Source organism: Mirounga leonina, unplaced genomic scaffold (genome assembly GCF_011800145.1).
Source record: "Mirounga leonina isolate KUSES-001 unplaced genomic scaffold, KU_Mleo_1.0 Mir_168, whole genome shotgun sequence".
NCBI lineage: Eukaryota > Metazoa > Chordata > Mammalia > Carnivora > Phocidae > Mirounga > Mirounga leonina.
In genome coordinates, this window is record NW_023270426.1 from 74,556,753 (window position 1) to 74,580,914 (window position 24,162).

General features: G+C 37.9%; 1 protein-coding gene across 4 annotated transcripts in view; it reads right to left on the reverse strand.

Moving 5' to 3' along the window:
- Nucleotides 1-24,162, reverse strand: part of FBXL17 (F-box and leucine rich repeat protein 17) — a 514,999-nt gene that overhangs the window by 324,010 nt on the left and 166,827 nt on the right. The gene's annotated exons all lie outside the window — the stretch shown is intronic.

Genomic DNA, 24,162 nt, shown 5'->3' on the forward strand with positions numbered 1-24,162 from the left:
TAGGTGAAGCTAGTTGGAGGTGATAATTTTTAAGAAGAATAAAAACTTCTGCATAGTTAAATATGTTCAAATGCCAACCAGTCCTAAATTACTTCTTGCCAGCCCTGCAGATGTTGGTTTTATTGGGACTGGGTTTCGAAGCAATCAGGTGTAATCTGCAGGGAGAAAAGTCAAAGGTTAAAACAGGCTGTCTTGCTGATGACAGGGTTACTGGGGATGTAGATCAGCACCACACACTCATCTGGCAAGTATCTGTCACCTGCCAAGATGGAGATCATGGGAGAGAGCAGAGGCACATGGGAGACAGAAGGGTCCGAGAAAGGCAGTTTCCCTGGGGAAGAGTCTCCTTTTAAGGACAAGGAGGGGAACACAAGTAATAAAGGAAGGGAGTTGCAGCACAGGTCTCATATGGGTAAAACAGGGAAAAAAGGGAAGAAACTAAGACTGCTGGGAACAGAAAAGAAAGGGGCAGAGATGGAATTTCTGTCCATGAGCACAGGACGGCTTCTCCACCTTGACAGGATCTGATATCTACATTTAGAGAACTTGGTTGAACAAGGCAGAGAATGAAGGGCACCCCTTCTACTCATCACCTTGGTCTGAACCTCAGCTTTATTAAGTCTTGCGCTCAAGTATAGAAATGGTAATAAGAGCTAGATAAGCCACATTTAGGATATCGGGCAGCACCTCATAGAACCAGGAACCTCAGGGTAGAACTGAAATCTTTCAAAAAGCCTGAGATCCCAGTACAGACAATAAAAATTTCTAAATTTAACCATGAAAAAAGGACTCCCAGGGTCTTGGATGCTATCATATCCACGGTGGCTACCATGTTAATTTTCTGACACCTTCTCTATGAATTCCTTCCAACCACTGCCTTCTTAATCACACTGGGCTGCTGTCTCTTTGCATTATTCCCAAATCCAAGGTCTGTTTCATTCTGCCATTCTCTTACTAGATCTGACATCTTTTGCCATTTTATTCACATCCTGTTTTGCTTTCTAGCACACTTTACTGCACTGCTTCCCAGAGCTGTCCCTTCTAACTCCTTCTTGGCACATTACCAGCCAGATTAATCTTCCTTAAATAACTCTGACCATATCTCTCACCTTCTCTGAAACTTTTAGGAAACAAAAATATTTCAACTGCAAAAAAAGAATCCCAGAACTTGCCTATCAAAGCCCTTCACTGTCTACCCCACCATTTCCTGAAATCTTTCAGCTAGCTGAAATCTCTTTCCCCAAATTTTGAGAGGTTGTTCTCAGTGTACTCAAAGAGCTGTGCTCATTACTTTAAAACTGCTCTCGATTTACTCTTTTTACTCAGATAACTTGGAACTGTGTCTTCTTCTCTCCTTGCCATTTATTCAACTGCCTGGTTCCTACCTCATCTTCTCCACAAAGCCTTCTCAATTACTTCACAGAAAATCAGTGAGGCTTCAAAATACAATATACTTGCCTAACACAAATTATTAACTAGACAGTCCCCAACATAACTATGCCCTTTAGATAGGAATCATCAATTGGCAGCAGCTGCCAAGGGACCAGGGGAACAACCTTCCCTTCTTGCGACAAGTACGTGGAAGTCCCCTCTTTGTCAACTCCTTCACCTTCCCCTCCCTGTCCCCTCCTCCTCCCCAACCAGCCCTTCCCAGTCTGTGCTGTTCAGGACCAAGCTCTCATCCCAAACACTTGACATCCAATCTTAATGCTTGAGCTGGTCCAAATCTGGATAGTTGTGAATTTTCATCCATTCATTCACTTACTTAAACGTCTCCTAAGCACCTGACTCTAACTTGGCCGCACATTAGGATCACATGGGGAACTTTTTAAAAAATACTGATAACCAGGCCCCATCCTTAAACATTCTGATTCATTGGCTTGGGGTAAGGCCAGTTGTTAGTGTTTCCAAAAAAGATACCCAGCTGATCCCAGCCTGAATTGGGAATCACTTCTCTAATGCACAGCTACTGATATTTAAACCCTAAATGTGTAAAAATAATTTGTAAAGCTCAGCCTCTTTCAATCACTCAAAAAAGAATGCAGAAGATATTATTCATATGATCAATAAGTACTTACTAGGCACCTATTATATACCAGAGGCTATTCTAGCTGCTAAAAATACAGCAGTGAACAAGACAGACAAAAACCCCTATCCATGGGGTGCTTATACTCCCAGTTGGAAACAGGTGAAGGGTACAATAAATAAAATAAGTAAACAAATTATACAGTATGTTAGAAGTGCTAAGGACTATAGAGAAAAAATAAAGCAAGGCAAGGCAGACGGAAAACAGTGGAGGGAAGGGAGATGGGATGCAATTTAAATAAGCAGTCAAGGGGCACCTGGGTGGCTCAGTCGGTTAAGTGTCTGCCTCCGGCTTGGGTCATGGTCTCAGGGTCCTGGGATGGAGCCCGGAGTTGGGCTCCTTGCTCAGCGGGGAGCCTGCTTTTCCCTCTCCCTCTGCCCACCCCATCACCTCTTGTGCGCATGCTCTCTGTCTCTCTCACTTGTGCACTCTCTCTCTCAAATACATAAGTAAAATTTTTTAAATAAATAAATAAATAGGCAGTCAAGGATGATCTCATTGAAAAGGTGATCACAGAGCACAGATCCAAAGGAGGTGAGGGAGCACACAAAACATGGGGATGTCTGGGGCAAGACTTAGTGCAAAGGCCCTGGGATGGGAACAGGCAGAATATTTTGGAGGATCAGTGAGGAGTCAGAGGTGCTGTAGCAGAGTGAACAGAAAGAAAACTAACAGGAGACATAGCCAAAGAGGTGAGTGAAGGACAGACTATATGAAACCCTGTAGGACCAAGTACGGATCGCTCTGAGGAATTTGGGAAGCCACTGGAGGGGTCTGTGTAGGAGTATGACATAATCTAACTTACATTTTTACGTGATCCTCAAGCTATGTATGAGTCTAGAATGGGAGCAAAGGTGGAAGCACAGAGAGGCTACATTGAATCAACCCAGTCAATATCAGTGACTTGGAACACAGTGACAGCAGCTGGATGTGGTATGAAGATCAGATTTTGGATATATTTGAAAGTAGAATCAACAGAATTTTTTGACAAATATATGAAGGAACATGAGAGAAAAAGAAGAATCAAAGCTGATGCTAAGGTTTTTAGTTTGAGCTCCTGGAAGGCACCGTTGCAATAACTAAGATGTTTTGGTAGCAGGTAGGAAAAGAGTTTGGTTTTGAATATGTTATGTCTGCGACGCCCATTAGATAGCCTAGAAAAGATGTCAAGTAAACTCGGAAGTCATCAACACACAAATGGCATTTATACTTCTAAATTTAATATATAAAAGTATTAATTATATATAAATATGCTAAATCCTTTTTATATACAAATTATATATATTTATATTCAATTACATATTTTTAATATAAAATATAAATGTATAAATATATTTAATTATACATTTTTTAAATATAAATTATATATAAATATGTTAAATTCTTTGGGTACAATGATAGTAGCCTTCTAATTTGTAGTGAGTAAAGAAAATAAAATAATTGATTAAATTAACATGCAGGCATACAAACCCATAGTCATAAAATATAATATATAGTGAGCTAGTCTGATTCTAAAAAAAATTTAAAAATGCATTAACAGCAATAGTACCCTGAGCCACCCGGAGCAGTTACAGGCTGGCTTCATTCCCTATCAAAGCATAATTCAGCCTTCATGGCTCCCGTGCACATCCTCTGTACAACTGCCTGAGATGCCCACGGTCAGAGTAAGAGACTGCCCTCTGTACACCCACTGATGTTGCTCGTTCTCCCACCACAGCCTAGGAGACTGTTCCTCCCACGAGAGTCACAGGCAAGCTCCTACAGGTCAGGGACATGACCTTTGTGTCACTGGGGCCTAACACAGGACTAGGTGCATCAAACCCATTTATTAACTGCTTACGGCTGAGTGAGTAAATCTGACATCAGGACCAAACTTTAAAGATAATTTCATTGATTTAAGTTTCTAGAGATCAGGTATCTGTCCCTCTAACTATATCAAATGCAAGATCTATAGCTCTGAAGCTCCATGTTTTTAAAGGTGATATATTTGAACATAAATTTCACAACATGTGAGGATTAAATAATGAAAAGCGACAATCTCATTCCACACAATTAAAGGTCATTTTAGAACAAGAAGTATAATCAGTTCCCTATTTACGTGTTCGTTTTTAAAATGAAGAACAGTTTTTTTTTTTTTTTTTAAGAGTCTGTAAATTGTCAGCGTTTTGATGTCTGTGGCAGGAATTCTGACTAGTTCACCAAAATTTTACTCACTGTATTCTGCTGAAGAAATGTGAATTTGTTAATTGGATTTCTGCGTCTTAGTGTACCAATGCTCCGCGCCTTCTCTCTCACTCTGGCAGGCAGCAGTCTCTAATTGACTTTTTCCTAGGACTTTCCTTTCCCCAAATCCCTTCCTTTTCTCCACAGAAGATTTTGGGAGCACCGAACGAACTACAAACAGCTGCACGAAGCAGCCCTGTCACTTTTTTACCCAGCAGGAGCTAAGTTACAGAACTTCTCTTCAGTTAAAAAAATAAAATGTTCACACTGTTTCACTTAAATAAGAAAAAAAAAAAATCAAAGCTTAAATAAATTAAGGGCAAATTAAGTCAAATGTGAATGCAAGCCAGGAGAGATTATTTCATCTCACTGGACTGGTTGTGTACTTCTCTTTCATTTCCTCAGACCAAGGTCAGAGATCTGCTATAAAAAAAGACAGTTCATGGAATTCTGAACCCATTTCAGTCACTAGCACTGTAGAGTGTGCTTTAGTGTGTCAAAAGTTTTGGAAGTGCATTCCAAATAAAAGTTTTAAAACCTGATTTTTTAAAGTACTAAAATAAATGAAACTTAACCCAGGACAACCCGAACATTAGCGCACGGCAAAAGCTTAGCATATCCGAACCAAGGGACCTGTACATTGACCTCTTGATCATATACTATTAAGGCAAAACCACCATATTATTTCATTCTTTATTTTTAAATGTGTGCAACTGGAAAACAAAGGAATGACATTAATGCTTTTTAATTAAAAAATATTCTGACATATTTTTATTTTCTGGCATTCCAGAAATATTACAGAAATCTTGTACCTACTCTCTAAAATAAAATGTCTATTTTTTTTCTTTCTTCCTGGTTTAGAATATGCAACTGGGACTGACCTTCACATTGAGAATATCTTAGCTGGCCTTACACTCTCATTTCTGGGCCTCAGCCGAAAGCCACGGCTCAGAGTAAAAAGTGCCTCAACTTTTATTTCAGAAATGATTCTTCCTGTTCTGTGACCAGTACTGTTCCAGGGAGTGGGAACCAAAAATCCCTGGTGCACAGAATAACCACCAGCTGAGCCACTTCCCATCTTTGGGCTTTCCATAACACCAGAAAAAGATATCCTGACACACGGAGAAACACCATGAGGCCTCTGTCAATAGGTACCTACAGCTTCTCTCTGCAGTTTGCCCTATAGGTTTGGAGCACCCTGAGTCACCAAGGAGGAAAAGGCTAACCCAGGCATCCATCAGCAGCTTTCTCTCCTCTCAAGCGCTAAGCCATTTTTATGAGAAGAAATATTCCAAAACATATATGTAACTCTTTTTCCTACTGTCCCCCTTCTAGTCCCTAAATAAAACCCCAAATATTCCTTCTAGTTGGAAGACACATCTGAAACTAACAATCTAAAAATTAATCAATCGGGTCATCACTACTAGTGAGAAAGGAGTCACAGAATCCATCCTAAATCAAGATATAAGATTGGAAAAAATACTGTTTGTTCATTTCTGGCATTGTACTTGATTTAACTGTTCATGGTATTATCCAAGTGTCCCAATCGCCTATGATAATGAAAGAATGAACACTTTTCAGGTAAGAAAAATCTTAGAAGACTCAAACTTTTTAAAGGGCATGTAGGATGTATACTCAAAATCCAAGTCAGGAACTCTCCAAACACTAAATCAGATTTAAATTGTTTTACCTTTGTTCTGTAATCACTATTCCAAGAAGCAACAGCATTTGGTTTAAAATATATTTAAATTTGGAATTGGTAAGTTTTAGTTCCTGACTCTGCTAATCACACTCAAGAGCTAAAAGTGAACAACCTAAATTCTAGGTTATTATCTATGCTACAGGCAGTGTATCAGTTATCAATAAGAAATGGTAATCAGGGGGCGGAGCAAAATGGCGGAGGAGTAGGAGACCTAAATTTCGTCTGGTCCCAGGAATTCAGCTGGATAGAGATCAAACCATTCTGAACACCTACAAACTCAACAGGAGATCGAAGAAAAGAATAGCAGCAACTCTCTGAACAGAAAAGCGACCACTTTCTGGAAGGCAGGACGTGCAGAGAAGTGAATCCGAGGCGATATTTGGGAGGATAGACGGGGGGAAGGGGCCTCCATCGGCCACTTCTGGCAAGTGAAAGAGCCTCAGAGCACAAAATCGGAACTTTTAAAAGTCTGCTCTGCTGAGGGACGTCACTCCGGTGGCTAAGCAGGGGGTGGAACCCTCGTGGGACAGTATGGTCTCAGGACCCTCGAGGTCACAGAAAGACGGGGGATGCCTGAGTGCGGCAGAGCTCCCAGGGATCGGAGCGGGGAAGCCGGCTGCACAGACGGAGCAGAGGAATGGGCTCTCAGCTCGGGGTTGCCATAAACCGTGATCCGCAGTACAGTCGGGCCACTGCTCTCCCAGCAGGGACCCCAAAAGCAGCAGATCTGGGGAAACTTACCTTCCTCCCCTGGGAGGAGCAGCGCGAGAGCGCACCGCAGGGATCTGCTGGGTTTGGAGACTCCACATCAAGTCAGGTGCCAGAGATAGAAACGCTCGGTCACAGGCCGGGTGAGTACAGAGTACGGCTGGACACCGGGGAGATGGGAATGATTGACTGCTTTTCTCTGGGGGTGCACTGAGGACTGGGGCCCCAAGTTCTCAGCTCCTCTGGGGTGGAGATTGGGAGGCCGCCATTTTCACTCTCCGCCTCCAAAGCTGTACGGAAAGCTTGCAGGGAACAAAATCTCCCGAGAGCAAACCCGAGCAGATTACTTAGCCCAACCCGGCAAGGGCAGGGCAATTCCGCCTCTGGCAAAGACATTTGGGAACCACAGCAACAGGCCCCTCCCCCAGAAGGTAAGCGAGAACAGCCAGACAAGACCAAGTTTACCGATCAATGAGAACGGCAGAACTCCAGCGCTAGGGGAATATTGCACATAGAATTCATGGCTTTTTTCCCCGATTCTTTAGTCTTTCAAAGTTAATTTTTTTTAACTTTTTTTTTTTCAATTTTTCCTTTTCCCTTTTTCAACCAACATCTTATCAATCCCTTTTTAAAAAAATCTTTTTTATTTTTCATTTTTAGAGTCATATTCTATCCCTTCATAATAGTTAACCTTATTTTTGGTATATATATTTAAGTTGTTCTCTCTTTAAAATTTTGGGATACACTTTCTTCTAACAGACCAAAATATACCCTAAATCTCTAGTGTATGGCTTTGTTCTAGTCTCCTGCCTGATCACATTCTCTCCCTTTTTTTTTTTTTAAATTCTCTTCTTTCTTTTTTCAACCAAATTCTTAACAATTCCTTTTATAAAATCTTTTATAATTTTCATCTTTATAGTCATATTAAATCCTTCATCATATTTACCCTTATTTTTGTACATACATAAGTTTTTCTTTCTTTAAAATTTTGGGAGGCACTTTCTTCTAACAGACCAAAATATGCCCAAAATCTAGTGTGTGTCACTGATCTATGCACCAGCCTGATCATATTTGATGACATTCTGTTTTATTTGTTTGTTTTATCTTTTTCTTTTTTCTTTCTTTCCCTTTCTTTTCCCCCAGTTTCAGGTCTCCTCTGATTTGTTTAGTGTATATTTTTCTAGGGTCCTTGTTACCTTGGGGTCCTTATTACCTTCTCCTCTGGACAAAATGACAAGATGGAAAAAATCACTTCAAAAAAAAAGAACAAGCGGCAGTACCGACTGCCAGGGACCTAATCAATACAGACATTAGTAAGAAGTTGGAACTACAGTTCAGAATGACAATTTTAAAGATACTAGCTGGGCTTGAAAAAAGCATGGAAGATATTAGAGAAACCCTTTCTGGAGAAATTAAAAAACTACAATCTAACCAAGTCAAAATCAAAAAGGCTATTAATGAGGTGCGATCAAAAATGGAGGCTCTAACTGCTAGGATAAATGAGGCAGAAGAGAGAATTAGTGTATAGAAGACCAAATGATGGAAAATAAAGAAGCTGAGAAAAAGAGAGATAAACAACTAGTGGATCACGAGGGCAGAATTCAAGAGATAAGATGAGACAATATTAGAATAATTGGGATCCCAGAAGAAGAAGAAAGAGAGAGAGGGGCAGAAGGTATATTGGAGCAAATTATAGCAGAGAACTTCCCTAATTTGGGGAAGGAAACAGGCATCAAAATCCAGGAGGCACAGAGAACCCCCCTCAAAATCAATAAAAATAGGTCAAGAGCCGACATCTAAAGTAAAACTTACGAGTCTCAGAGACAAAAAGAAAATCCTGAAAGCAGCTCAGGATAAGAGATCTGTAACCTACAATGGTAAAACATTAGATTGGCAACAGACCTATCCACAGAGACCTGGCAGGCCAGAAAGGACTGGCAGGATATATTCAGAGCACTAAATGAGAAAAATATACAGCCAAGAGTAGTATACCCAGCTAGGCTGTCATTGAAAATAGAAGGAGAGATAAAAAGCTTCCAGGGCAAACAAAAACTAAAGGAACTTGCAAATACTAAACCAGCCCTACAAGAAATACTGAAAGGGGTCCTCTGAGCAAAGAGAGAGCCTACAAGTAACATAGACCAGAAAGGAACACAGACAATATACAGTAACAGTCACCTTACAGGCAATACAATGGCACAATAAATTCATATCTTTCAATAGTTACTCTGAATGTAAATGGGCTAAAGGCCCCAATCAAAAGACACAGCCTATCAGATTGGATAAAAAAAACAAGACCCATCGATATGCTGTCTGCAAGAGACTCCTTTTAGACCCAAAGACACCTCCAGATTGAAAGTGAGAGGGTGGAAAACCATTTACTGTGCTAATGGACACCAAAAGAAAGCTGGGGTGGCAATCCTTACATCAGACAAATTAGATTTTTTTTTTAAGATTTTATTTATTTATTTGAGAGAGAGAATGAGAGACAGAGAGCACGAGAGGGAAGAGGGTCAGCGGGAGAAGCAGACCTCCTGCTGAGCAGGGAGCCCGATGCGGGACTCGATCCCGGGACTCCAGGATCATGACCTGAGCCGAAGGCAGTAACTTAACCAACTGAGCCACACAGGCGCCCGACAAATTAGATTTTAAACCAAAGACTATAAGAAGAGATGAGGAAGGACACTATATGCTACTTAAAGGGTCTATCCAACAAGAAGATCTAACAATTGTAAATATCCATGCCCCTAACATGGGAGCAGCCAACTATATAAGCCAATTAATAACAAAAGCAAAGAAACACATCGACAACAATACAATAATAGTGGGGGACTTTAACACCCCCCTCACTGAAATGGACAGATCATCTAAGCAAAAGATCAACAAGGAAATAAAGACTTTAAATGACACACTGGATCAAATGGACTTCACAGATCTGTTCAGAACATTCCACCCCAAAGCAACAGAATACACATCTTCTCTAGTGTCCATGGAACATTCTCCAGAATAGATCACATCCTAGGTCACAAATCAGGTCTCAACCGGTACCAAAAGACTGGGATCATTCCCTGCATATTTTCAGACCACAGTGCTTTGAAACTAGAACTCAATCACAAGAGGAAAGTCCGAAAGAACTCAAATACATGGAGGCTAAAGAGCATCCTACTAAAGAATGAATGGGTCAACCAGGAAATTAAAGAAGAATTTAAAAAATTCATGGAAACCAATGAAAATGAAAACACAACTGTTCAAAATCTTTGGGATGCAGCAAAAGCAGTCCTAAGAGGAAAGCAATACAAGCCTTTCTCAAGAAACAAGAAAGGTCTCAAATACACAACTTAACCCTACACCTAAAAGAGCTGGAGAAAGAACAGCAAATAAAGCCGAAACCCAGCAGGAGAAGAGAAATAATAAAGATCAAAGCAGAAATCAATGAAATAGAAACCAAAAGAACAGTAGAACAGATCAATGAAACTAGGAGCTGGTTCTTTGAAAGAATTAACAAGATTGATAAACCCCTGGCCAGACTTATCAAAAAGAAAAGAGAAATGACCCAAATCAACAAAATCATGAATGAAAGAGGAGAGATCACAACCAACACCAAAGAAATACAAACAGTTACAAGAACATATTATGAGCAACTCTATGCCAGCAAATTAGACAATCTGGAAGAAATGGATGCATTCCTAGAGATGTATCAACTACCAAAACTGAACCAGGAAGAAATAGAAAACCTGAACAGACCTATAACCACTAAGGAAATTGAAGCAGTCATCAAAAATCTCCCAACAAACAAAAGCCCAGGGCCAGATGGCTTCCCAGGGGAATTCTACCAAACATTTCAAGAAGAATTAATACCTATTCTTCTGAAACTGTTCCAAAAAATAGAAATGGAAGGAAAACTTCCAAACTCGTTTTATGAGGCCACCATTACCTTGATCCCAAAACCAGACAAAGACCCCATCAAAAAGGAGAATTACAGGGGCGCCTGGGTGGCTCAGACGGTTAAGCGTCTGCCTTCGGCTCAGGTCATGATCCCAGGGTCCTGGGATTGAGCCCCGCATCGGGCTCCCTGTTCCGTGGGAAGCCTGCTTCTCCCTCTCCCACTCCCCCTGCTTGTGTTCCCTCTCTCGCTGTGTCTCTCTGTCAAATAAATAAAATCTTTAAAAAAAACAAAACAATACAAAACTCTTCAGAGTATAGGGATAGAGGATACATACCTCAATATCATAAAAGCCATCTATGAAAAACCCACAGTGATATCATTTTCAATGGGGAAAAAGTGAGAGCTTTCCCCCTAAGGTCAGGAACGCAGCAGAGATGTCCACTCTCACCACTGCTTTTCAACATATTATTAGAAGTCCCAGCCACAGCAATCAGACAACAAAAAGAAATAAAAGTCATACGAATCGGCAAAGAAGAAGTCAAACTCTCACTCTTTGCAGACGATATGATTCTTTATGTGGAAAACCCAAAAGACTCCACCCCAAAACTGCTAGAACTCATACAGTTCAGTAAAATGAAAAGAATTTTCATTTTCATTTCAAAAATGAAAAAAAAAAAAGAATTCAGTAAAGTGGCAGGATATAAAATCAACGCACAGAAATCAGTGGTATTCCTATACACCAACAACAAGAGAGAAGAAAGAGAAATTAAGGAGTCGATCCCATTTACAATTACACCCAAAACCGTAAGATACCTAGGAATAAATCTAACCCAAGAGGCAGAGAATCTGTACTCAGAAAACTATAAAATACTCATGAAAGAAATTGAGGAAGACACAAAGTAATGGAAAAATGTTCCATACTCATGGATTGAAAGAACAAATATTGTGAAGATGTCAATGCTACCTGGAGCAATCTACACATTCAATGCAATCCCTATCAAAATACCATCCACTTTTTTCAGAGAAATGGAACAAATCATCCTAAAATTTGTATGGAACCAGAAAAGACCCCGAATAGCCAGAGGAATGTTGAAAAAGAAAAGCAAAGCTGGTGGCATCACAATTCCGGATTTCAAGCTCTATTACAAAGCTGTCATTATCAAGACAGTATGGTACTGGCACAAAAACAGACACATAGATCAATGGAACAGAATAGAGAGCCCAGAAATGGACCCTCAACTCTATGGTCAACTGATCTTTGACAAAGCAGGAAAGAATGTCCAATGGAAAAAAGACAGTCTCTTCAACAAATGGTGTTGGGAAAATTGGACAGCCACATGCAGAAGAATGAAACTGGACCATTTCCTTACACCACACACAAAAATAGACTCCAAATGGTTGAAAGACCTAAATGTGAGACAGCAGTCCATCAAAATCCTTGAGGAGAACACAGGCAGCAACCTCTTCGACCTCAGCCACAGCAACTTCTTCCTAGAAACATCGCCAAAGGCAAGGGAAGCAAGGGCAGAAATGAACTATTGGGACTTCATCAGGATAAAAAGCTTTTGCAAAGCAAAGGAAACAGTCAACAAAACCAAAAGACAATCGACAGAATGGGAGAAGATATTTGCAAATGACATATCCGATAAAGGGCTAGTATCCAAAATCTATAAAGAACTTATAAAACTCAACACCCAAAGAACAAATGATCCAATCAAGAAATGGGCAGAAGACATGAACAGACATTTTTCCAAAGAAGACATCCAAATGGCCAACAGACACATGAAAAAGTGCTCAAAAGTACTCGGCATCAGGGAAATTCAAATCAAAACCTCAGTGAGATACCACCTCACACCAGTCAGAATGGCTAAAATTAACAAGTTGGGAAATGACAGATGTTGGCGGGGATGCGGAGAAAGGCGAACCTTCCTACACTGTTGGTGGGAATGCAAGCTGGTGCAGGCACTCTGGAAAACAGTATGGAGGTTCCTCAAAAAGTTGAAAATAGAGCTACCCTCTGACCCAGCAATTGCACTACTGGGTATTTACCCCAAAGTTACAAAGGTAGGCATCCGAAGGGGTACATGCACCCCGCGTTTATAGCAGCAATGTCCTCAATAGCTAAACTATGGAAAGAGCCAAGTTGTCCATTGACAGATGAATGGATAAAGAAGATGCGGTATATATATACAATGGAATATTATGCAGCCATTAAAAGGAATGAAATCTTGCCATTTGCAGCGATGTGGATGCAACTGGAGGGTATTATGCTGAGCGAAATAAGTCAATGAGAGAAAGACATGTATCATATGACCTCACTGATGTGAGGAATTCTTAATCTCAGGAAACAAACTGAGGGTTGCTGGAGTGGTGGGGAGTGGGAGGGATGGGGTGGTTGGGTGATAGACATTGGGGAGGGTATGTGCTATGGTGAGCTCTGTGAATTGTGTAAGACTGCTGAATCACAGACCTGTATCTCTGAAACAAATAATACATTATATGTTAAAAAAAAGAAGAAGAAGAAGAAGAAGATAGCAGGAAGGGAAAAATGAAGGGGACGAAATCAGAGGGGGAGACGAACCATGAGAGACTATGGACTCTGAGAAACAAACTGAGGGTTCTAGAGGGGAGGGGGGTGGGGGGATGGGTTAGCCTGGCGATGGGTATTAAATAGGGCACTTACTGAATGGAGACCTGGGTGTTATATGCAAACAATGACTCATGGAACACAACATCAAAAACTAATGATGTAATGTATGGTGATTAACATAACATAATTAAAAAAAACATAAAAAAAGAAATGGTATTTAGAAAGAAGGTCTTTAGGAAATTTTCTATGATATTAAGTAATGTAGATCATGAAATCACATTATCATTAAAACAGATAATACAAATTTTTCCAAAATAAACTGCAAAAATTTTGCAACTTGATTTATATATTAAAGTTCTACTTTCTGATACAAAGAACTATCCATCTGTAATTCTACCCTCTCAATCTATTTTGTCCATCTAAGAGTAAAAGCTTAAACCAGTTGAGATGAATTTAAAATAACAATAGCTAGTGTACATCTAGGGTATAATTTTAAATATCAAATTATGATTGAACTCTAATAATATGTACTCTGAGTCACTTATATCTTCTCATACCAGTGAAAAAAGCATGACGGAGATTTTTGAAAATTAAAAAATAAACAGAAGTAGACATGATAGCATGTTATGTTTAAACTATCAGTCAAAACCATCTAAGATAGAACTTAAATTAACTAGTACCTGATAACCAGTAAGTCAAATGACCAGTTCACAACTTAGCTTCTTGTTTAGTCAAATATTTTTCTTTACATTTACCTTCGTGAATTGACATTACGGATTATAGCACTAAGAAAATATTTAAATTTTGTTTTTGCTAGGAGCGTGTATAAAAACTCTTTCTATACTTAAGCAGCTAGCCCACTATCCTATTTTTGGGAGTCACCATTGTAGCTTCCTTATTCTTAACTGTCACATAGCTAGCTGCCCTTACCTCTCTAGCTATAGCTTGTCTAGATCCAGAACAGAAGTATGGCTAGTGATAGTGTGAGGAAGGGTCAAGACTAACTTAAATCTTACATTATGTGTAATTCTCTGCTTTGTGCTTTGATCACCATTGTTAGAAGATTCTCTGAAAGGAAATAAATATTGGCTCTATTCTCTTAAGTGGGCTCTCATGTAAGAAACCTGGAATGATGCAGAAAGATGTATTAGGGTCTAAACAGGAAAACAGAAACCACTATAAGTATCCATTAAATTACATGAAGGGAATTTCATTAAGGAAATTGGTTATTCCAGTGAAGCAGAGGCTGAGAAGAAATACTGGAGAGGCTAGTGTAAGCCAGAGATTTCACAACAGCAGGAAGAATATGTACCCCAAAGCTGGAGGGACAAAAGAAGAGTCAGTGTTACTGAAACCCACAGGCTGTGACCATTCAATACAAGCTGGAGCTGCAGGGGATCTGTCCAGGGCTAGAACTATGGAGGAAATACAGCTGTTGCCAGTAACATTTTCTGAGACAAAAAGGGAAGGAAAGAAATACCCTAGTTTCCCCCTCCCTTTGGCCTGGCTGCCTCGCACTAAATGCAGCCTGGAGAATGAAGCCCCCAATGATGTAGAAATGCATGCTTAGAGAGAAAAAGGATCTGAGGGCTAAGAGACCTAGGATCAGAACAAAGCAAAAGGAAAGAAGGGGGAAAGGGGATCCAGTTTCCAACAATGAAAAAAAGCAGTCAATCTAATGGGAGTTCTTTATAACAACCCAGAAGCATAATTATGCCAGAGTATTCCTGCAACTTGCCTGAGAAACACAGGGTGCTAACCAGCTTTGTTTTCTTTTTCGAGCCAGATGAAAGCTGTAAAAGTCATCACTTGCACTGCTTTCTCAGGCACAGGGGTATTATTTAATTTTTAAAGATCCAAGATTGAGAGCCAATTGCATGTTGAAAAAGTACTTCTGATCAAACATAATAACCAAGCATATCTTCTAGTAAATATAATAGAGAAAGTTCCAGTGGGAAGCTTTCTTTAGGAGAAAAAAAAATGTTGATGGCCAATCATCCCACTAGGATATAATCAATTGAAGGGAAGTCTACAGTAGGGAAGCAGCTATGTTCCTAAAGGTTTTGTAAATACAGTGTGATCAACAGCTTTTGTGTAAATGCCTGTGATACCTCTGGGCTGGAGAGCAAACATGCGAAGAGCTCAATTGCCTTCAGTCAGTGGCCTCTATTGGCCTCTATTACTGGGCCAGTGTGTCTGGAGAACAGGGAGCTCAGAACCAAACTTCATTCCAAAAATTGTTGTGGAAAATAATGAGTAATACTATATAGGCCCAAATTCTGATTAAATATTGAGGATTCAAGCTACAATTTCAGAACACACACCCCTACTGTCACATAAATAAATTAGCTTTTGACTAACAGAGAGTTACTATGGAAATGAATTCCTTATTGTCCAAGAACGCGACCACAATAAAGATACAACATAATTTATCTTCCTTTCAGTAGCCAGGAGCCCCCTTAGATCTTCATTACAAACATCACACAATGTTACCCAAAACTGTAAAGAAAAATCTGATTATTTGTGTTCTGAGTAATGATTAATGATTGACATGGTGTGGGCGTGTACTGTGTTTAAGTATGTGTGTGAATGAATACATAATGTGTTCATACACAGGCACTTCTCTGTGGCTGACAAGACCTGCCCAGGTGCAGTGAAAATAGTACTTAAGTTGGTAGTTAAATTAATTAATAAAAGAACTGTTAAATATTGTATAATCGTTCAAAACTATTAACTGAATATAACTGTCGATGGTTTTATATAATTGAATATGTCCCTTAAATCAATTTGGATTCTATTTAACTCTAATTCTCAATAAATGTTTATTTTAAATTAATAAATGAGATCTGCTTACTTTATTTTTTCTCAGTAATATATTTCCTCATTAAGTTTCATTATAACTTATTCTCATTAGACTCCAAATATGGTTTCTCTAATTCGGGCAGTCTGTTCTGTTGGGACCTCATCCGTGTCTAATATCACTATTTATGTATAAACCACAAGACTAAGTGAAGTAGACTCACACTGATCCCTAAATAAAATTTCTCTCACGAAACAGTGTGAACGAATTTGAAAGTCTAAGAAAGCATGAAAGCAACATCTCCTAATCTTTCTTAGATAAAGACTGACCTCATGTGTTAGAGACCAGATAAATAAAGCTGGAATCCCTTTTTATAAGAATATTTGCAACAAAACCACAATTTATGAATAATAAGTGTGTGATAAAAATTCAAGGAGTGAGGGGCGCCTGGGTGGCTCAGTCGTTAAGCGTCTGCCTTCAGCTCAGGTCATGATCCCAGGGTCCTGGGATGGAGCCCCACATTGGGCTCCCTGCTCGGCAGGAAGCCTGCTTCTCCCTCTCCCATTCCCCCTGCTTGTGTTCCCTCTCTCGCTGTTTCTCTCTCTCTGTCAAAATAAATAAATAAAACCTTAAAAAAAAAAAAATTCAAGGAGTGAAATGAGGATAATATAAGCAAAGTAAAATAATATTTAAAATATAAAAGCCAAGATCCAAGAAAGGCTCTTTCAAAAAAGATTGCCAACTTTCTCATTTTGTATTGTATATTTATATTAAAGCCTGAAGCAACCATTTTATCAAAGGATAGATACAACAAAGAAACTCATTTGTTCATTATACTTGTTAGGACTTTCACAAACTGAGTCATTTGAAAGATGAATTCATTCATTTTTACTAGTGTCATATACCCTGCCATTGTAGATGTTGAAATGAAAATGCAGCATAAACAAATATATATTACAACTGGAGTATGAGTAACAGAGTTCTAAAATATAAAAAGACTAGCATCATTGAACAGGGATTACTGATTTAACAGAATGAAAAACTAAATGTGATAAATTGCTACAGCTTATGTAGACCTTGCCTATACTAATTTAAAAAAGTAAAAATCAAAGTCACTAATTCACACAGTAATAATAAGGTACACAACAGTATATTCACCCAATTCAGTATATTGCTAGAGTAGGAATTATTTAAAATGATTTTATTAAAAATACTATTTTAGTTGTTCAGTGCATGAACTTAAATCATTAAATAACCCTTAAGGGGTTAAGCAGGGAAAGGAAAACAAAACAAAACAATGAAGAGCAGACACACAGTCATTAATCTTAAGGTTTAGCACTGGCACTCAGGTAGAAAAAAAGGTCACAAATATTTTAAATAAGATTTATTTTCATGAAAATTATTGTACATTTTTATTTTGATGAAAGAATAGGAGCAGATTAGGACTAAAGAGTTATAGGGAACTTTTGTACACCAAGATGAATATTTTTCTTATTACTTTAGTTATTTTTCAACTACATCTTTAGTTACGTCCCAAGCACTCTTACTCTACAACCCTAGAGGTAGGTAGATGCTATTATTATTGTTATTTTATAGATGAGGAAATTGAGGCAAAGAAATTTGGTGATTTGCCCCTGGCCATACAATCATCAAAGCCATTAGCTTTGATGACAGAAATAAGTGGTTTAGTGTCCCCTGCAAACTTCTAAAAAAAAAAAAAATTGATTAATGGATCATGCCAAAACTAGATAATCATTGCTTATATTCTCAGCATTCAGGTTTTGCACTGAACTCTTAAGTTCTGAAAGGCTAAAAGGAACCAAAAGCATGGTCATCCAACAAACACCCCTTCATAATACTCACTGGCTCATACTCACAAGATATTTTAGAGCTGAATGAATTTAAGAATATATATTTTTCCCTATCTCAAAATAACACTCAAGTACTATAATTACTTAGAAATGAAATGATAAACTATGACTAAACAGCATTATCACCCCCACCGTAGCAAAATAGTATGTCCTTCCTTTAGAATTCTAAACTAATCAGTTGTTTGGAAATTTAAAAGGCAAGAAAGTTCATCTTTCATTTCTAGTCTCTGGATATACAAGAAAAGGAAAACAAAAATTGAGTTAGTTGCATGAATGAACATTCTTTCAGTTACTTATGTTAAATTGACTGAAAAAAATCAATTTTGTTTTCCTTTAGAAAACACTTCATACTTTCAACCATAAGCACTTTTAAAATATATGGGTTTTTTTTTAAGTTCTTTAAATATGATTATGGTCCAAGAAAATATCAGAAGTTTGGGCATTTTGTTTAGTTGTCTGTTACCTTTCCCAAAAAATCTGTTTAAAAACAGAAACAAACATTAAAAACTTCAACCAAACCCATACCTGACATATCCTAAAAATTCAGATCATGCTTATAAATTGAATAAAGCAACAATAAGATCTAATGTAGCATCAGAATTAATATTAAGTAATACCTTATAATATTTAGTAGTCTTATTATATTATTCATATTTTAATATAATATTAACACAACTTTAAAATATATCAACAATCTAAAAAAAATACATCAACCACTAAGTTATGGCAAATATGAATTTTTATATGTCACATAATAAAAATGAACTTTTTATCAAAAATTTTTCTCCATCTTTCTTAGTAGTCATTTAAAATAAGATCTAATAAAAGATTAAAATCATTTGGGGGCACCTGGGTGGCTCAGTGTGTTAAGCTTCTGCTTTCGGCTCAGGTCACAATCTCAGGGTCCTGGGATCGAGCCCCATGTCAGGGAGCCTGCTTCTCCCTCTTCCTCTGCCCCTCCCCCTGCTTGGGCACTCTCTTCTCTCTCTCTCAAATAAATAATCTTTTTTAAGAAAAGAAAAAGATTAAAATCATTTGAACTGATCTGATGTAAACTCACAATGGGTCTGTGGCATTAAATTCAGGAACCCACATTTCTGAAGTTTGTACTCTACAGATAAAAATAACTTGCCACTTTGACATTTCAGCTCCATAGGTCTATTTAATTAACTGATTTTTAAATATTATATGTTAATATACATTATTAGTTATTATCTTGAAAATCTCCTATGTTATTATGCATTCTTAAAAAAGTATGATATTGAATAGTGTGATTTTTATGTGATATTAATATCAACATTTTTAATTTTTTGACCCCTAAAAAGCCTTTTTTATTATTATGGAAATTTTTAAATATAAATAATAGTAATGAGAATAAGGTAATAAATCCCCATGTCCTAAAACCCAGCTCAATTATCTATATTTTGCCATTTTTGTCTCCTTTATTGGCTTATCCACTTTTCTCTTTTTCTTCTTTTTATCTTCTTTGTAGTATTTTAAACCAAATGCCTAAACACTGTGCCATTTCACTAGTAAATACTCTTGTGTATCTCTTACAGATAAGGTTGGGTTTTGTTTGTTTGTTTGTTTATTTATTTATTTATTTAAGTAAGCTCTACACCCAATATGGGGCTCAAACTCACGACTCCGAAATCAATAGTCACATGCTCTACCGACTGAGCCAGCCAGGTACCCCAAAGTTTTTAAATATAACAAGTATTTGGTAGAATTCACCAGGGAAGCAATTGGGCCTGGAATATCATTGGAGGGAAGGTTTTTAACTACAAATGCAATTTCTTTAAGAGATATAGGAGTTTTCAGGTTATGTACTTCTTCTTGAGTGAGCTTTGGTAGTCTGTGTCTTTCAAATAAATTTTTCATTTCATCTGGTTTGTTGAATTTATAGGCATAAACATGTATAACATTCCCTTGTTATCTGTAGATAACATCTTTTTTACATATGTAGATGTAGAATCCATAGTTTTTTACATCTGTAGAATCCGTAGTTCTGTCATGATATTGGCAAGTTGTGTCTTCGTCTCTCTCGCTCTCCTTTTCTTAATCAGTCTAAATAGAGATTTATCAATTTTATCTATTTTATCATAGATAAACTTTTTGGTTTCAATAATTTGTTCTTTTACTCTTGTTTTCCATTTCATTGACTTCCCTTCGATCTTTATTACTTCCTTGCCTCTGCTTACTTTGAGTTTAATTTGCTCTTTTTCTTTAAGTTTCGTAAGGTAGAAGTTCATGAGGTAGAAAGTCACTAATTTGAGGTCTCTCCTTTTTTCTTATATAGGTGCTTAGTGCTATTAATTTTACCTAAAGTGTATTTTAGCAGCATCACATTAAATCATCAGTGTTGTGTTTTAATTCTCATTCAGAATCTACAGATCTCTGGGATTCCCTACATAGTTCTCTATGGAGTTCTGTCCACTCCAGTATTCTGTCCCCTGAACTCTGGCTGCCTTGGTCTCCCTGGACTTTCTGTTTTGTCTCAACTCAGAGTGTCTGCTTAGTTTTGCCTGGGTTACCCCTTCCCGTGCTGCAAACTGGAAATTCTTTCAGTGCATTAGATGGAGGTGGTCATAGGACTGCTCTTGCTTCTCATTATCTCAGGGATCACTGTCCTTAGTTGTCTGACATCCAGTGTCTTAAAGACTACTGTTTCATATATTTTGTCTAGTTTTTGGGGATGTTTCAAGGAAAAGAGTAAATCTGGTCCCTATGACTCCATCTTAGCTGGAAAAAGAAAGGTTTTTTTTATATATATCATTACGAATTCAAGATTTTTATATATTTGGTTTGTTTTAATCCACTGCAGTAATTTTCCTTCTCGATGCTCAAAGTATGCCAGCCTAGGCCAGTGGGAAAAACTTCATGTTCGTTTTGGGTCCTTTTGACATGTTTCTACTAGTTCCTTTAGTGGCAAATGATATTTAGGCACTACAGTCTAGATATCAGGAGTTGATTACATATTTGCATTTGCTGAATCTGTTTTTAAAAAATAGGAGGGAGACCAAGATAAAAATATTTTATATTTATAAATAGGTACACTGCAGTGAAAAGAACAAACACACCTGTGTTGGAAAAGACTCAGTTGTCACATACAAGAAGTCACTAACGTTCTCAACTGCTAAATGAAGATCTTAGTATTGCTTCCTAAATATGGATCTAAAGTTTCCAAACACAGTCTAGTGAACCTGACTATCTTCTCAACTTGGGCTTATCCAGTCTTAGCTATTTCTGGACTCTAATTTACAGTTATAGGAGCCTAGAAGGAAGACCTCCTACTCCAATATTGTTTGATATTAGCAGAAGTTCTCTTAAGACTAAAGGTGTGTCGTCAGTAAATATTGCACAGTGAATAAGAGTCTAGCCGATACTGAGCACATCAAAGTAAAATTAGGCCCAAGGAACCATAGTTATAGGATATCAATATCCTTCCACCTATTCCCAATCTTCTGTCTCCTTGCCCTTGGTATAACAATCTGAGCTATCACAAATCCCCAATTTTCCTTTCTAAATTACTAAAGACTTGACATTTCTTAGTTTCAGGGAGAGCCCCCCATAGTCCCTTCCAGGTCAATGATTCTTAAATGCATAGATTCTTCTGGTTACAAGAAACTCTAGAGACAGATCATCTAATTCAGGCACATCTCTTCATAGACAGGAAACTAAGGCACGGAGATGCCATTTGCCTTTTAGCAAACCGAGAGCCCGAGACTTAGAAAAGTAGTATGTTGGAGAGAATTTCTAAACCATATAAAATTAAACATATTTAGACCAATAGCTCTCAACACTCTGTATCTCACATCTCTCTAATCATTTACTTAAAAATAACACGCCATGATGATAATAAGGATAACACAACTTCCTAAGAGCATTTATATATTAATAAACATTTTGTGAATGTAAATTACATTTTGTGTAATGTCGTAGTATGAAAACTGCCAGAATGCAAATATTTTCATAAAAAAGCTTTTATTTTATTAAAATCTGAGTTCTACTCCTAGTTTTCAATAGATAAAACAATTAAAACAGCTTTGCAGAAGCTATGCATGCTTAAAATGCTACCTTGCCTTCACTTGAAACCAGGAAGCTAAGCAATATTATACCACAAATCAGTCTTATCAAAGCAAAAGACTTTGTTGAGCAACAAAGATGATCCTCAAAAGTTTGTGGACCAACTTTGATATTAATCCAGCAGATTCGGACTACTGACAGTCCAAACCACCCATTCTGGCCAATCATCTTTAGAAGAACATTCTCAGCAATTTGAGCCTTCCAACACAGACATTTGCTATTTGCTATAGCTGCTATTTTGTCAGAGAGTCATTCTGATCTGTTAAGAACCAGTGTACCATAATTTTTGGCCATCTCAAAATGCTCAGGGAAGCACTTACTGATCTAATAAGTCTTGTTTTGTCTTTAAATGAGTACAATTTCGAGTGATCCTAAAAATCCCACATATGGTCATTATAACACTTGTTGTGCACAATCTGTTCATCCAAAGGCATTTCTCCTCTACACTACAAACAACATTAGATGTGATTAGAAAACCATTCATCCACCAAGATGTTCAGGCCAAGGTTATAGGAAATGAATAAAAATTATGGTTATGTATGGTTTTGGTTACACTAAGACATTCTGATAGAACAGTTATTGAGAATAACATGCTTTTCTTCTCCACTAGCTTTAGGCTCTGACCCTCAAAATACAACTAAAGCTGATCAGTTATCAGACTTGGAGACGCAGGACAATCACAGGATCTGTTTCAGAAATACTGGACCAAAACAGTGATTTGGTATTTTTTTCCCAAAGTTTGCTCTGACTTTTCAGCAACTTAGATATCACAAAATCCATTTTAATATTAATAGCTAACATTTGCTTAGCATTTACTGCAATCTCCCCACTGAGTCAAGTGCCTTCAATTAATACCCTGAAAAAAAATTTCTCCACTTAGCTAATAAGCGCCAGAGCCAGGATTCAAACTCAAGCTAACAACAGAGCCCAGGCTCCTATCCACTGTGTCTTATTGCCAGAGTCCTTTTTTCTTTTCCCCCCAGAGTCCTAAGTAACTCACAATCATTTGCTTTTTTCCTAGGAAGGAAAGAAAAAGATTATTTCCCACTAAACTGTAAGCTTAAAGAGACCTGAAGAGACTAAGCTCACAGAGACCTGGGATCTCACCTGTTTTATTTCAACATTGTGCTACTAACACAGCAGTTTCCTAACAGTGGTGAAATGAAGAAAGGGTGAATGAAAAGGTTACTCAGCTATTAAATGCGAGGGGCAAGAGTCATACCCATTTCTCCTAAGTACTGTACGGTACAGTTAAAATCTATTCAGTGACAAATTTCAGATAATACACAGGTAAATTTTATAGTAGCCAGTTTTCCATTACACACATGTAAGAATTTGTTCCTAATTATTTTAAAGCTCTGGAGTGAAGATGACACATAAGTGAGAGGTTACAAAGGAACTGGCATTGTCATCATTGCTAAAATATAAGATTTCATATATTTGGTACATAAGTGAACTCTCTGAACTAGAAGGTTAATTTCTGACACACATTTACCTCTCATTTCACCTTACATATTCAGCTTAATCATATGCACTGACCATATTCACTTTTTAAAAGCCAAATGCTCAAAGGACCTAATTATATGTAAGCAGTTAAAACCTCAATCAAAATATATTCTAAATGCAATAAATTAACATTTAAATAATTTTTGTCATACAGATAATTTTCTTTAATGCATATATTTCATAGTCATTAGCAATGTAAAAGCAAAAAAGTAAGCTTCTTGTTTAAATGAATGTCCCATTTAAGAAAAGCTAAGTTTGGTATTGTTGCTTTAAACTGATTTTAACTCTCAAACCCTAGTACACTTCTGTAATGGTCTGACTATTCCTCACTCAAGGACATTTAACAATGCCAGGGCACTGACATGAATAATCGAAACGATAAGCAGAGGGCACCTGTGTGGCTCAGTCAAGCATCTGCCTTCAGCTCAGGTCATGATCTCAGGGCTCTAGGATGGAGCCCCGCATCGTTGGCCTCCCTGCTTAGCAGGGAGTCTGCTTCTCCCTCTCCCTTACCCTCTGCCCCACTCGTGCTCATGCTCCTCTGTCCCAAATAAATAAAAATATCTTTAAAAAAAAAAGAAGGGATGAAAGGAGAGAGTGAGAGGAAGGAAGGAAGGAAGGAAGGGAGGGAGGGAGGGAGGAAGGAAGGAAGGAAGGAAGGAAGGAAGGAAGGAAGGAAGGAAGGAAGGAAGGAAGGAAGGAAG